The 15,029-nt window shown below is 39.8% G+C and overlaps 1 pseudogene; it reads left to right on the forward strand.

The window, feature by feature from the left end:
- Positions 1 to 787: 787 nt before the first annotated feature.
- LOC149473649 (uncharacterized) lies at positions 788 to 1,505 on the forward strand (annotated as a pseudogene).
- Positions 1,506 to 15,029: the final 13,524 nt, after the last annotated feature.

A 15,029-nucleotide genomic window follows, 5' to 3' on the forward strand; every position in this document is an offset into this window, starting at 1 on the left:
TTGCAAAGGCTAAATTTACAGATGAACTGTATATGAACTACAATGAGGTAGTTAATACTGCCAAGGAGGAAAAACTTTCAGACTGCATTCATGCATAGCACAGACGACTTGGGCACAGAAGTGACAATGACGAGAAAAGCTTTTCAAAAGCAGAGCAACAGCAGAGCTAAAAAACCTCTGGACTAAAAAGCATAAGTTCATCTTTTGAACATGTTACATGTTCCAGCCGGTTTTAGGGTGGAACATGTAACATGTTCCCATAGCCACTGCCCCCACTCCCTCTGACAGATAATACAGGGAGAAGTCTCCCCATACTGTCTGTCAAATTGGAAAACAACGCAGCTGTGAATTACCAGAGAAACTTTAACAGTATTTCAGAATCTGGTTGTGAAGCATCATGTTATCACAACAGCCTTTCGTAATGGTGAAATTGAAGAAGAAATATATAGGACACAGCCAGAAGGATACGTGAAAAATGGAGAAGAGCATCTTGTGTGCAAGTTGCAGAAATCTCTTGCTAGACAAAGGATTCATAAGAAGCAGGGCTGACCCATGTCTATACTCAAAATGTGTAGATTATGAATATATGTATGTGGATGACTTGATTGTTACTCACAAAAAGGATGAGGACGTTGCAAAATTGAATGCAGTGCTTAGCCAGCATTTTGAGACTAAAGATCTTAGGGGTGTGACATGTTACTTAGGAATTAATGTACAGTGTAAAGAAGATGGCAGCATCCTGTTAAATTAGAAATCTAAAATTGAGGCAGTGCTTCAAAAGTTTGGCATGACTGAAGTCAAAGAAGCAAGAACGCTCATGGACACAGCATATCTAAAAATGGAAGAGGATGAGAATCTTCTTCCTACTAATGACCAGTACAGACAAGCAGTGGGGCATTGCTATATATTGCAGCCACTACACAACCTGACATCGCAGCTGCCATGTTGCTTCTTTGTAGACGTGTGAGTGAATCACATAAAAGAGACTAGACATCAATCAAGAGAGTCATGAGATATCTCATACAAACTAAGAACTTGAATCCGAAGCTGTCTGCAGTTGGAGATTTGAACCTCATAGGATATGTGAACTCTGGGCAACTGACCTATGCACTTGCAAATCCACAAGTGGTTACTAGTTAAAATTAGGAAACAGTCCTTTATCTTGGTCCAACAAGAAGCAGATCTCAGTATCTTTGTCTTCTACAAAGGCAGAATACATTGCTGCTGCCTATGCCAGTCAAGAAGCTGTGTGGTGACGTCAAATGATTGAAGATCTTGGAGAACCAATGTCTCAGCCTACAGCCTTCAAATTTGCCACCAACAAGAAGATCAGTGCAAGAACAAAGCATATTAAAATCAGACATCATTACATTCATGATCTGTTTGAACATAATGTAATTGTGCTTACGTACTGTGAAACGAATAACAAGATTGCAGATGCTTTGACAAAACCGCTTACAAGAAACAGATTTATAAAACGGAGATTCGAACTGGGACAAATATAAGGCTCAGTTGTTGAGTGGGAGGTATTGGAATACAGTGTTCATGTATTTTTGTGCAGTAACAAAATCAGTATTCAGTAGAGATATATTCTTCAACCAATAGATGGCAGTGTTTATAAGTTTGTAGCTGCATCTATGGTAATCTCTGTCTTTTCTCTGTATAAAGTTTCCCGTTTCCTTGTTGCAGTGAAGCAGTAGAAAAGCACATGTTGACTGTGTATATTCTGTTCTATAGGGCTATATACAGAATTTCTAACAGTCCCCTTATCTGCTCTTGAATCTGGAAGGCATACTGCAACTTTGTATAAAGAAAACACATAGTTTGGGGTATAATAAAATTGTTGTTGTACAAGCTAAATGTTTTCAACTCTCTCTCAAATATCTTTAGTGAGAGCAATAATAAAGCAGTGAGAATGATATATAATAAGGCACTTTGTACATGGGGCTGTCTAGGTACAGTGCATCCCTCCTGGCATTTACATTTTGCTCGGGAAGGACAGGTGCAGTCCCACTATCAAAGTCTATGGCAGGCTGTGGCTGAATGGGGCTGAATGCTGTAGCAAGCGGTACCCACATTTAGGGTCCTGTGCTTTCAGGAATGAATGAACAGATTCTAATAAAAAAAAAAAACAACATATGTACTTTCAATATGCTATTGTTCTTAGTTTTATATCTCAGTAGACAGTAGAGGCACCTACACTGAATGTACAGGGGTTGAACAAAAAAATGGAAACATTACATGATTTGCAGGTGTGAAAGTGACAACATGTTTTGCATTGAAAGCGAAAGTGATGTCAGATCCTTTTGCTTCGGCTGTGTGATGAGACACCTAGCTAACAGGTGAGAAGCCTCACTTTTGTCATTCACTGTGTTGCTAGTAATAGGGAGTCATGTCAGAGCTTACTGAGCTTCAAAGAGGGCAAACTGTTGGTGCTGCTTAGCTGGTGCCTCTGTGACTGAAGTTGCCAATTTATCTGCTGTGTATGCAGTCATAACCTTTGATACTGTACCTCACAACATGGCAAGTAAACTGGCAACTTCAGTCACAGAGGCACCAGCTAAGCTGACACGAACAATTTGCCCTCTTTGAAGATAAGTAAGCTCTGACGTGACTCTCTATTACTGGCAGCACACACAGTGAATGACAAAAGTGAGGCTTCCCACCTGTTAGCTAGATGTCTCAACACACAGCGGAAGCCAAAGAATGTGACATTACTTCTGCTTTCAATGCAAAACCTGTCCTCACTTTCACACCTGCAAATCATGTAGTGCTTCCATTTTTTCATCTAATCCCTGAATGTGTTGGGAAGGGGTACTGGGATGTGCTTGGAGGGTCTATTGAAGCTCGGTACTGGTGGATCTTTTGTTACTTGGGAAAGTAATGTTGCTGAAAGATGTACTGTTGTGGGGGGGTCTTATGTTGCTGGGGGGTCTACTGTTGAGGGGGTCTATTCTAGCGTGTTGCTGTAGGGTCTGTTTATAATGGCTCCTGGAAGAACTTTTGTTTCTGGTGGGGGATCTACTGTTGCTGATTGTTTTTTGTTCCTGGAGGGGTTTATTGTTGCTAGAGGGGAAATCTTTTATTGCTGGGGCATCTATTGTTGCTTGGGGGGTCTATTGTTGCTTGCTGCAGGGGATCTATTTTACTGCTTTACTTATTAACAACTTTCGTTCAAAATACTTATATTTCTGTATTTTCTAACGTGGACTGTACTGGGAGGTGGGTATGTGGCAGAGACAAGGGGTGACTAGTAAAACCTGGATTGGTTCTTGGAGTCCAAAGGCTTCGTAGAGACTTGGGAAGTCTCGAATCCTGGGTCCAGGTTTTGTGGTCAACCAGCACACTGATATGCAGTTTATATGTATAAGTATACATATTACCATGCAACAAATAGATTAAATACATTTAAATTAACCAGAGATTGCTCCCATCAACATGTGTTTTACACTATTACACAAAATTCAAATATTAATAATAAATCAAAATAAAAGGGTAGTGCTCCTCCACTCCATCATCAACAGAAGCCAAACACATGTGTACCTCTTCACTCACCTTGAAGAATCACCAATTATATAAATATTTAAGTTTTAAATCTCAGAACTCCTTCTGTATGTACAATAATTGCATATAATAAAAATTGTGCAAATAATTATACTAATCTCAAAAAGTATATATGATCATAGTCTGAAATAACAATAAACATGTCCTTGATAAACCAATAATAAATCTTCACAAGAAAAATGTGCCCAAGAAATCTTCACCATAAGAAAATGTCCTTATCTGTAATATACTCCAAAATAAAAAAATTAAAAGACATGATGAAAATAGTGTGGGCAGTCCAGTGGCTAAGTGGTTAGCACTTCTGCCTAGCAGCACTAGGGTCATTGGTTTGAATCTGAAGCTCGGCACTACCTCCCTGGAGTTTGCATGTTCTCCCTGTGCCTGCGTGGGTTTCCTTCAGGTACTCTGGTTTCCTCCCACACTCCAAAGACATGCTGGTAGGTTAATAGGCTTCTGTCCAATATGGCTAGTATGTGTATGTATGAATTGTGAGTTAGGGACTGTAACTTGTACGCTCCTTGAGGGCAGGGACTGATGTGAATGTACAATATAAGTAAAGCACTGCGTAAACTCACCACAGCAAAAAAACAATACCTACGCTTGTGTGCTGACAGCTGGACGTTGCCCTCATAAATGGACCCCTTGGATTACAGGATGTCATATAACGTTGTTTCCCAGTCAACAAGCCACCATAATGGAAGGTAGTTTTACAGTCACTTTCCTCTCACTGGCAAACTGCCCCCTCCATTTTCACTGCTTTCAAAAAAAACTGACCTATCCTTCCAGAGCAGAAAAGGAACATCTAGTATTCTCTGCTTTAAAATGGTTTATTGTGCATTAACATTGCACTTACGTCTCCAAACACACAAACACTCTTATAAGGCAAAAACAGCATCCGCAATGGTCCATTTGCTCCTATTTGCTTCTGTCCTCCCGAAGGGTTTTCAAGCAGTTCTGCTCACCTGCGTGATGAGGTCACAAAGGCCACCTTGATGGTGAGGAGGTATCCAAGAGATTTTGCTTCTGTTGATGATTTAGAAGTAAGATGGAGCGCTGCACTTATATTCTGATTTAATATATGCATAATGTATGTGCAGGTATGTAAAGGTTTTTGTAGAGATATGACAGGGATCCACTGTGACGTTGTGCGGAGGTCATTGCTTAGGAGTAAGAAGGGCTTTACCTAGGAGACAGGTGGGAGCCACTGCAACAGGAAGATGCTTGTTGCATGCAAAGCATTTGTGTGAGAAGACTGTCCAGAAAATACAGACAAGGGCCTGAGGATTGAGGCCAGGGCAGCAGCACTGCAAGTGTAAGACAGGAGGCTGATGAGCATTTATTTTGTGGCAGAAAAATACTGAATACACTTGCAAGGGAAACCTGTGTGATGTTTTGAACTTTGTTTTAATAAAAGTAAGCACAAAAAGCCTTTATAAAGAAGATTTAAGTGAGGGGCTGCATCCTTAATGCTCTATTTTTCTCCTTATTTTCATTGTCGAAGACATTTGGTAAGCTATACATATTTTGCTACGAATAATGTTATTTCCACTAATGTTTCAGATGATATAAAGAAAATTGTTCTAAATCCTGGCCAATCAGCAGCATTCAAAGCCTAGTACAGCCCCCACAGTCACAGTGAGTTAGCTATGTGAGGAATGTTGGAATGATTCTTCAACTCTTACATGCTGTACACACTACAGAAGGGGCCAGGCACAAGGGAAATATAACAGTTTGTACATCTATATATATAAAAAACGTATTGTTGAAAAAGCTATATATGCAAGGAAATGTTCCCTTTTTGTTCTGCTGTCCTAATGTCTACATCAAGATTACCTGTATTATGAGATTATTTGGACTATTTAAGGAGCGGTTTACTTGTCAAAAAAAATATTTCCAACAATATGATTTACCCTGTGGCCTGCTCGTTATGTTTCTGGAAAGTAGAGTTTGGCTGTTCCCTGCATATTAATTAAAGACTGCAGCTCAGCAAAACTCCCTGGGTGATCACTATGTAATACATTGTGGGTGCTTTATGAAAGGCAAACAGGCTGTCCACTTTGCAAAGGAATTTTCTCTTAGCTTAGTGAATGAAATAAAGCTCTGCTGATTTCCATCATCTAATCATGTGCAAGCAAAAATATTGTTTATTTTGTTTTTTATTATCACATTCACTAAGCTAAGGAAAAATTCCCTTGCAAAGTGAACAGCTTATTTGCCTTTTGCTAAATCAACCCCATTGTGTCAATGATCCCTCCCTGCAAAGCTGCTGTAATGCCTCAGTGTGTCTAAAATCTCATTTGTTTCTGAGTCTCAAAAAGCAGTAGAACTATGACAGTAATCTCTCTTGATACAGTCTAATGTTACACATATACACTATACTGCCAAAGTATTGGGACACCCCTCCAAATCATTGGATTCAGGTGTTCCAATCACTTCCATGGCCACAGGTGTAAATAATCAAGCACCTAGGCATGGAGACTGCTTCTACCAACATTTGTGAAAGAATGGGTCGCTCTCAGGAGCTCAGTGAATTCAAGTGTGGTACCATGATAGGTTGCCACCTGTGCAATAAGTCCATTCGTGAAATTTCCTTGCTATTAAATATTCCACAGTCAACTGTTAGTGGTATTATAACAAAGTGGAAGCAACTGGGAACAACAGCAACTCAGCCACAAAGTGGTAGGCAATGTAAAATGACAGAGAGTGGTCAGCGCATGCTGAAGCGCACAGTGTGAAGAAGTCACCAACTGCCTGCAGAGTCAATAGCTAAAGACCTCCAAACTTCGTGTGGCCTTCAGATTAGCACAACAGTGCATAGTGAGCTTCATGGAATGGGTTTCCAACTGCATCAAAGCCTTACATCACCAACTGCAATGTAAAGCGTTGGCTGCAGTGGTGTAAAGCATGTCACCACTGGACTCTAGAGCAGTGATGTGTTCTCTGGAGTCATGAATCACATTTCTCTTTCTGGCAATCCGATGGATGTGTCTTGTCACAATCATGCACACAGAGATGGGCGTGGTCCTTCCTTTTGCTCCTAAACCTCTGCATTTTGGTATTTCTCTTAAACTCCTATGTGAGCACCTGGAGGTTTCATGTATCTCCTCATTCCCCTCCCTCAGGAATGCAAGCAGTATATGACGCTGAGCCTGCCTAATAATCCCTTTTGCCAAATAAGGTATTGGTTTGGCTGTGATAGGAAAATTCCAGTGCGATTGTCTTAGATAAGGGGAGCTTTCTCCCTTCTTGAAGTTAGTTAGAGAGATATAACGGTCTGTGTTACAAGATCTGCAGACAAAAAGCAACGCCTCCTGCCATGAGTCACCGGAATTAGCAGTAGAGAGAACGCAAATCACCCTGGAGCTCATGAAACCTGAAGCTGCTTAACACCAGGCATTTATTTGGCAAGTACTTACTTACCTAAACTTCTTTCTGTTATCCGTTTGCTGTGCTGTATTGCTCTGTATATTTTTATATATATATATATATATATATATATATATATATATATATATATATATATATATATATCTTAGTTACATCTCCTCTGTAAATATTTTATTGCACCTGTTTGACCCTTTTAGTAATAAATCTCTCTTTCTGAAAGTGCTGAACTGTTTCTATAGTTCTTAATTGCAATTTACGAATCCCTGCCTTTAAAGAGACGCTACTGTTGGTTTAACTTTCTGTATAACCGGCCTGTGTCAATGACCGGGTTATGCGGACGATTATTTCAATTATTATAGTGTTATAGCGATATTGCGAGTTTCCTCTTTCTCTGAACCAAAAGGAGGTGGTGGCAGTGTGAAGGGGTTAATTGCGTAATTAACAATCGCTCCCAGGCTGCCGGTACATAGATTATGTTCAATTAGCTGGAAAATCGTTGTGCAGGGTGCAGCTGGGCGTGGCATTGTTACGCACGTCACATCGCGTTTTGGTCACGAGTTTGGTGAGGAGGGCTGGGGTCTGACGCCGTGATCGTAACATGTCTGGTTTGGCGATTGCCAGGATAACAGTGGCCAGCAGGTACAGACACAGTATGTAAAATATCGTATTGTCTCGATATTCTATTAACTTGTATTGATGAGAAATGTTTATATAGAAAGTCCTTCCACTTCTTGCATAAACTCAAAAAGATGATTTAATAATAATGTTGCATAAAATTAGAAATAAAATATTGGAATACAGAATGTTTAAATAATGTCCAAAAAATATAGTTAAGTTCTTGATAATAAGATTGTATATATGTGTGTGTGTGTGTGTGTGTGTGTGTGTGTGTGTGTGTGTGTGTGTGTGTGTGTGTGTGTGTGTGTGTGTGTGTGTGAAGTGTATCGCATCAAGGCTTCTAGCAAAGTGTGTTAAACTCAAACCTTTGTTCTGCTCTTGAAAGAGCAATCCAGCCCCCACCATCTCCTAAAAATGGGCTGATCTTCTCTTGTGTTCCTTGTAGTCCCACCAAGATAATTGGAAACAGATGTGTATATATAACAAACCTCCAGTCTACTTCTCCTCCCCTTGGAGTCTGAATGTAACTTTAGAAGGTCTAGACAAAACTTCACTGACATTCCATCAATTAGAATTAGATGTATAACACATACATATAAATATATATATATTCTCCTAAAAGTAATCGTAATAAGAGTGTCAGGAATGGACTTGCCAATAGTGGTGGGACTCACCTGCCTTGTCGGCTGCAGTACCAGGGCTGGCCAGCAGGTGCTCTCAACAACCAGAGGTTCACTTCGGCAATTAGCCATCACCTGGGGCTGATTGCAGGTGTATTTAAGGGATAGCCAGACCTGCAGTCTGTGCCTTGGTGTGTGTTTTTCCATGGGCCCCTGTATCTTGTAACCTGCATTCCTGTTCCTGCCTGACTGGTTTCCGATCCCCTGCCTGATCCTGACCTCTGCTGACTTCTCCTGTTTTGATCCCTGGCTTGTGACCGTGACCATTCTCTCCGCCTGCTCCTCCTGTACCTACCTGTCTGATAGTTATCGACCCGGCCTGCCTAACTACGTTGTGCTCTACATGTATATGTACCTGGGTATCTGTATCAGTTTAGGTTTGGGTTTGTTTCACCTTGTTGTATGTATTTGTGTTAGCTTGGGGTTTGGTGCACTGCGTTTATATTTGTATTGTTAGTCTTAATAAATTGTCTTGTTTATACCATATCTGAAGCTTGCGTTTCCCTGTGTCAGTCCACACACTTCTGGTCACACCCGCATCCCTGACAAAGAGTTATCTCGTATATAAATATCTTAATCAAGAAATATTACTGTATAAATCTTGTAGACCTAAAATGTATGAAATAGATTTTTAAAATTCTCTAGTTATTGAAACATAATCTCTTACATAGATGGGGGAGGATGGCTAGACCAATTGCTACCAGATGTCGCTTGAATGTAGAAAAAACCCAAGATATATGTTCATATATATATTCACAGACTATGAAGTCTAATTAACATACTTTTCCCAATCTAGAATAGAAATATAATAACTCAATTATTCTATTAAGATCCAACTCATCCATACATATGTTAGTACTGTTAATAAGCAAATATTAGATATTAGGTTAAGTAAAGCTTCTAACACAGTACCTGTTCATGAACGGCCTTCTTCCATGTTTGGGGTGTGCATACGTGCACCCCCTGCCGACTCATGCTGTGTTTGGACACAGCGCAACTTTGGCAGCAGATTTTTGCCAATGATTTTTGGATGAAACCAGCTGATTGTCTGTGTCCAATCACACACAGAGATCTGTGTTTACAAAACACACAGAACTCTGTGTAAATAAGAACAGCAATCTGGCTGTTTCTTCTCCCAGAAAAGCAAGGAGAAAAAACAGCAGGAGTAGTAAAAGCAGCACACATTACACTTGTTAGGCACACAGTAAACCCCTTGATTGCCCCTAGATAACCCCTTCACAGCCAGTGTCATTAGTACAATGTCAGGGTGCAGTATTATCACTGATCACTGTATTAGTGCCACAGCAATGTCAATGTCAGTAAGTGACCCTCTCAGCCAGTGTATGTTAGCACCACATTGCCTATCACAGTCCCTATGTGAGTCACAGATCACCGCCATTCCAGTATGTTGTCTATAACTGTTTAAATTCCAGTATATATGCTTTATACAAACCAATTAACATACACTTGCTGGGATTTTTTTTTTATCAAAGACATGTAACAAGAATACATATTGGCCTAAAATTTTGCAGAAATTAGATTTTTTTATTGAATATTTTTTTAGAACAGAAAGTGGAAAATATATATTTTTTAAATTTTTGGTCTTTTTTCATTTATATAATTAATAAAAAACCCAGTGGTGATCAAATACCACCACAAAATGTGAAAAAATGAAATACATTTTTATTTGCATATAGTGTTGCATGATTGCACAATTGACAGCTAAAGTAGCACAGTGCTGAATAGCAAAAATACTCTGGTCATGAAGGGGGTAAAAGTTGGTGGAGGTTAAGTGGTAAACATAAAAAATATATAAACAGACACTTTTTCTGTGCCTACCATAAATAATGACTTTGTTAAAACAGATTTAAACTACATGACAACCAGCCACTGTGTAGACACTAAACACATTGGTCAGATGTATGTATTGAATAGCCCAGCTTACAGAAGTCAGTCAGCACTTTGCATTTGCAAAATGCAACATACTGCAGTTTTCAGCAATCAAGAGTAGCAATCAAGAGTAGCGATGAGCCAAACGTCTCTGAGTGTGGTTCACAGGACGTTTGCCATACTGCTTCTAAGTTTTGAATGATAATCTGAACCCCACTAAAGTAAAAGAGTGTAACCTTTCAAAATCAATTCTGGCCATTTTTAAGGCAAATAGGCAAGTGATTGTCAAACAAAGGCCATGGGGAACTGGGCACAACCCTTTTCCCCAATATAATCAAATCTGAAAGAAAACATTAAGATTGAGCTTCTATTTACCTTCTTTCCTTTCCTTATAGGCTTTTCTGGTGGAGTCAAGACAACATTCAGCAGAGGCGATCCATGAAGAGATTGTGGTGGAGGTGGAGCAGATTGCAGACTTGGCTCATTCCTGCTCTGGGAGAACAACACCAAAGGGACAAAATGAAGGACGATTCAGATGGTTCCTTCAACTGTTCTGCAATCTGGGCACAAATGGACCACCAAACTAAGTACCCTTTCATGTTATACTGAATAGGTAGATGCATGGTTAACTAGACTGAAGAAAGAGCTATAGCTATATATATATATAGATAGATATATATATATATATAGATATATAGCTATATCTATATAATGTCTGTCACAAACTGTACCCATTTTGGATTAGAGGAAGGAAGAACAAAACCCTCTGGCTTGCTGGAGGCTGTTTCTCTTCATTGAATGTCCATTTCCTAGTGAGCATTGATCGCAGACTCGACATGTGCATTCCATTTTGTTACGATTAGTTTTTTGGATGAAAACGTCATTTTTGGAGATTTGGATGTATAGGATTATCCAAATGGACAGAGTAACGAATGCCAACAAATATGAAAAAAGTTATAACTAAATTAACTGCTTCCCATCCACCCTATAGCAGTAACACTGCTACAGGGCGGCACGGGTGTGCAAAATCACATATATATATATATATACACACATACATACACACACACACACGACTTTGCATTTCCGGGTAGGGGGCGCCCCACCCGCGCCGCTATTCGCGGCCTCGGCTGTCAATCACTGGGTCCTGGCTGGTGCTTACTTGCCAGCACTCAGTGATTGAGGAGCATTACTGATGGAGGGAGAGAACTGTAAGTAAACAATACAGTTCTGTCCCGTCAGCTCTTGCAGACCGCTATGCATGGCTCTGCATAGCAGAGCCATGCAAAACAGTGTGCTTACAGTGAAGCACACACAGCACACAGTAAAACAGCACACAGTTAACCCTTTGATCACCCCACAATCGCTGAGAGCGCTCAGAGTGTTCTCAGAGTGTTCTGTCAGAATACAATAGCACAGCAGGGGAGGATACTGTACTAACATCGCATAGTTAGTACAGCGGCTCCTTCTGAGCGGTCAGGTTTTTTTCATTCAGCTCACTGGGTTGAACAAAAAATAACTAGTAGCTTGTACCAGGCTATAGAGGAAGGATGCTCTTGATAAATAAAAGCTCATGTGTTAGATTTTCCTGTAATTCGATTTTTCTATCATTCACAGTTTTTCTAGCTGTTCTGCTGTTGTTCAGAAATCTTTGGATAGCAGCCATCAAGTATGTAGAAAGAGAAGTTAAATTTATAGCAACTGCCAAGCTTATGGACTCGGTTCTACAGAGACATTATTATAGAAACTGCCAAACATATACCCTGTTTTACAGAGAAGTTATTTTGATAGAAGTCAACAAGCTTAGGTACCATATTCTACAGAGAAGTTATATTTATAGCAACTGCCATGCTTATGTACCCTGTTCTACAGAGAAGGTATACTAAATATAGCAACCACCAAGCTTATGTACTCCATTCTACAGAGAAGGCATATTTATAGCAACTGCCAAGCTTATGTATCCTGTATTATAGAAACCACCAAACTACCCTGTTCTACAAAGAAGTTATGTTGATAAAAACCACGTAGCTTATGTACCCTGTTCTACAGAGAAGTTATTTTAACAAAACCATCAAGCTTATATACCCTGTTCTACAGAGTCATATTTATAGCAAACCGCAAAGCTTATGAACTCTACAGAGACGTTCTACAGAGACGTTATTTTATAGAAACCACCAAACATATACCCTGTTATATGGAGAAGTTACTTTGATAGAAACCATCAAGCTTAAGTACCCTGTTTTTCAGAGAAGGCATATTTATAGCAAATCCAAAGCTTAAGTACCCTGTTCTACAGAAAAGTTATTTTACAGAAACCAGCAAACTACCCTGTTCTACGGAGAAGTTATTTTGATAGCAACCACGAAGTTTATGTACCCTAAAATTTATATTATTCTAATAAATGGTCAACAGTACCTTTTGATTTTGTGTTTTTTTTATTTATGTATTTTTATTTTTTTTTTTACTTATGTGAAGCACAAATTCTGTATTCTTGAAATGTTCACTCATGTCCCTTTGTGACCTATTGACACTGGGACAATACATTCATTGGGGAATGTAAATATTTTTACTTAGCATGAATTGTGGAGCATCACAGATCAGGTATTAAACTTGAGACAGGTTCAGCTTACTCCCCACATTAGAGTTATTCCGTATGTAGACATAGCTCCGTTGTGATCACTGAAAGGGTAATACCAACTCAGAAATACAGTTGCAAGAAAAAGTATGTGAACCGCTTGGGATTACGTGGAGTTTTGCATGAATTGGGCATAAAATGTGCTCTGAACGTCATCTAAGTCACGACAATAGAAAAACAGTCTGCTGAACATAATACTACACAAACAGATGTTGCCATGGTTTAATTGCACATAACATGTAAACATTCACAGTGCAGGGAGGAAAAAGTATGTGAACCTTTGGACTTAATAACTGGTTGAGCCTCCTTTGGCAGCAATAACCTCAACCAAATGTTCCCTGTAGTTGCAGATCAGACCTGCACAACGATCTGGAGTAATTTTGGACCACTCCTCTTCACAAAACTGTTTCAGTGTAGCAATATTCTTGGGATGTCTGGTGTGAATCGCTCTCTTAAGGTCATGCCACAGCATTTCAATCGGGTTGAGGTCAGGACTCTGACTGGGCCACTCCAGAAGGCGTATTCTGTGCTGTTGCAGCCATTGTTTTGTTGAATTACTTGTATGCTTTGGGTCATTGTCCTGTTGCATCACCCATCCTCTGCGGAGCTTCAGTTGGCGGACAGATGGTCGTACATTTTCCTGCAAAATGTCTTGATAAACTCTGGAATTCATTTTCCCATCAATGACAACAATCCGTCCAGGCCCTGAGGCAGCAAAGCAGCCCCAAACCATGATGCTCCCTCCGCCATGTTTTACAGTGGGGATGAGGTTTTGATGTTGGTGTGCTGTGCCTTTTTTTCTCCACACATAGTGTTGTGTGTTCTTCCCAAACAACTCAATCTTGGTTTCATCTGTCCACAGTATATTTTGCCAGTAGTGCTGTGGAACATCCAGGTGCTCTTTTGCAAACTTCAAACATGCTGCAATATTCTTTTTGGACAGCAATGGCTTCCTCCGTGGTGTCCTCCCAGGTACTCCATTCTTGTTTAATGTTTTCCTTATTGTAGATGTGTCAACAAATATGTTAGCATGTGCCAGAGATTTCAATAGGTCTTTAGCTGACACTCTGGGATTCTTCTTTACCTCATGCAGCATTCTGCGCTGTGCTCTTGCAGTCATTTTTACAGGACGACCACGCCTAGGGAGAGTAGCAACAGTGCTAAACTTTCTCCATTTGTAGACCGTCTGTCTTACCATGGACACATGAACATCAAGGCTTTTGGAGATACTTTTGTAACCCTTTCCAGCTTCATGCAAGTCAACAATTCTTGATCGTAGGTCTTCTGAGAGCTCTTTTCTGCGAGGCATGGTTCACATCAGACAGTGCTTCTTGAAACCAGTAAACCCAAAACAGGTGTGTGTTTTTTAAGGGCAGGACAGCTGTCAGCAACACATCCAATATCATCACACTGATTGGAGTCAAGGTTGGCTCACTCCTGGCTCCAATTAGCTCTGGGAGAATTAATTAAGCTAGGGCCTCACATACTTTTTCCTCCCTGCACTGTGAATGTTTACATGTTATGTGCAATTAAACCATGGCAACATCTAATGTTTGTGTAGTATTATGTTCAGCAGACTGTTCCTCTATTGTTGTGACTTAGATGACGTTCAGAGCACATTTTATGCCCAATTCATGCAAAACTCCACGTAATCCCAAGGGGTTCACATACTTTTTCTTGCAGCTGTATCTCCCAGGTCCCTCTATTGTTAAACAGATCAGACATGAAGATTTAGTCATCTGCTAATCCCCAACTTGGGAGAGCTGAGTTTTTTGGAGTTAAATAACTCTTCAACGCTGGCTAATAATCGCCTGCTGTTTTTGGGGAAACTGACGTCTAAGGAGAACACATTTAAGCTTCAGGCACACTACTGTTTTTTATAAGCTCAAAAAATGCTAGAAATAAAATGCTGGATGAATACAATAATAATAGTGTTTTTGTGTCGACTCCTACTAGCGTTTTAGTAGCATTTAAAGGATTTAGGATCGTTAGCGTTTTATTAGCACTTCTACAGTTCATGAAGGAAAAAAAACACTCCAAAAGCTGTTAGAAGCATTAGGAATTTTTTTCTGAATGAAAAATGCTCCCAAAACCTCTACAAAATATTTTTTTCTGCTCCTAAACGCTGAATCTTGAAAAACACTTCTAGAATAAAATAGTGTACATGGGCACATAGGATAACACTATAAGCTTCAGGGAGCAGAAAAATGCTCATAATAGCTTCTATGAGCAAAAAAAAAACCATTAGCATGCAT

Source organism: Staurois parvus, unplaced genomic scaffold, assembly GCF_062004578.1.
Source record: "Staurois parvus isolate SC_StPar_1 unplaced genomic scaffold, SC_StPar_1.0 ptg000013l, whole genome shotgun sequence".
Classification (NCBI taxonomy): domain Eukaryota; kingdom Metazoa; phylum Chordata; class Amphibia; order Anura; family Ranidae; genus Staurois; species Staurois parvus.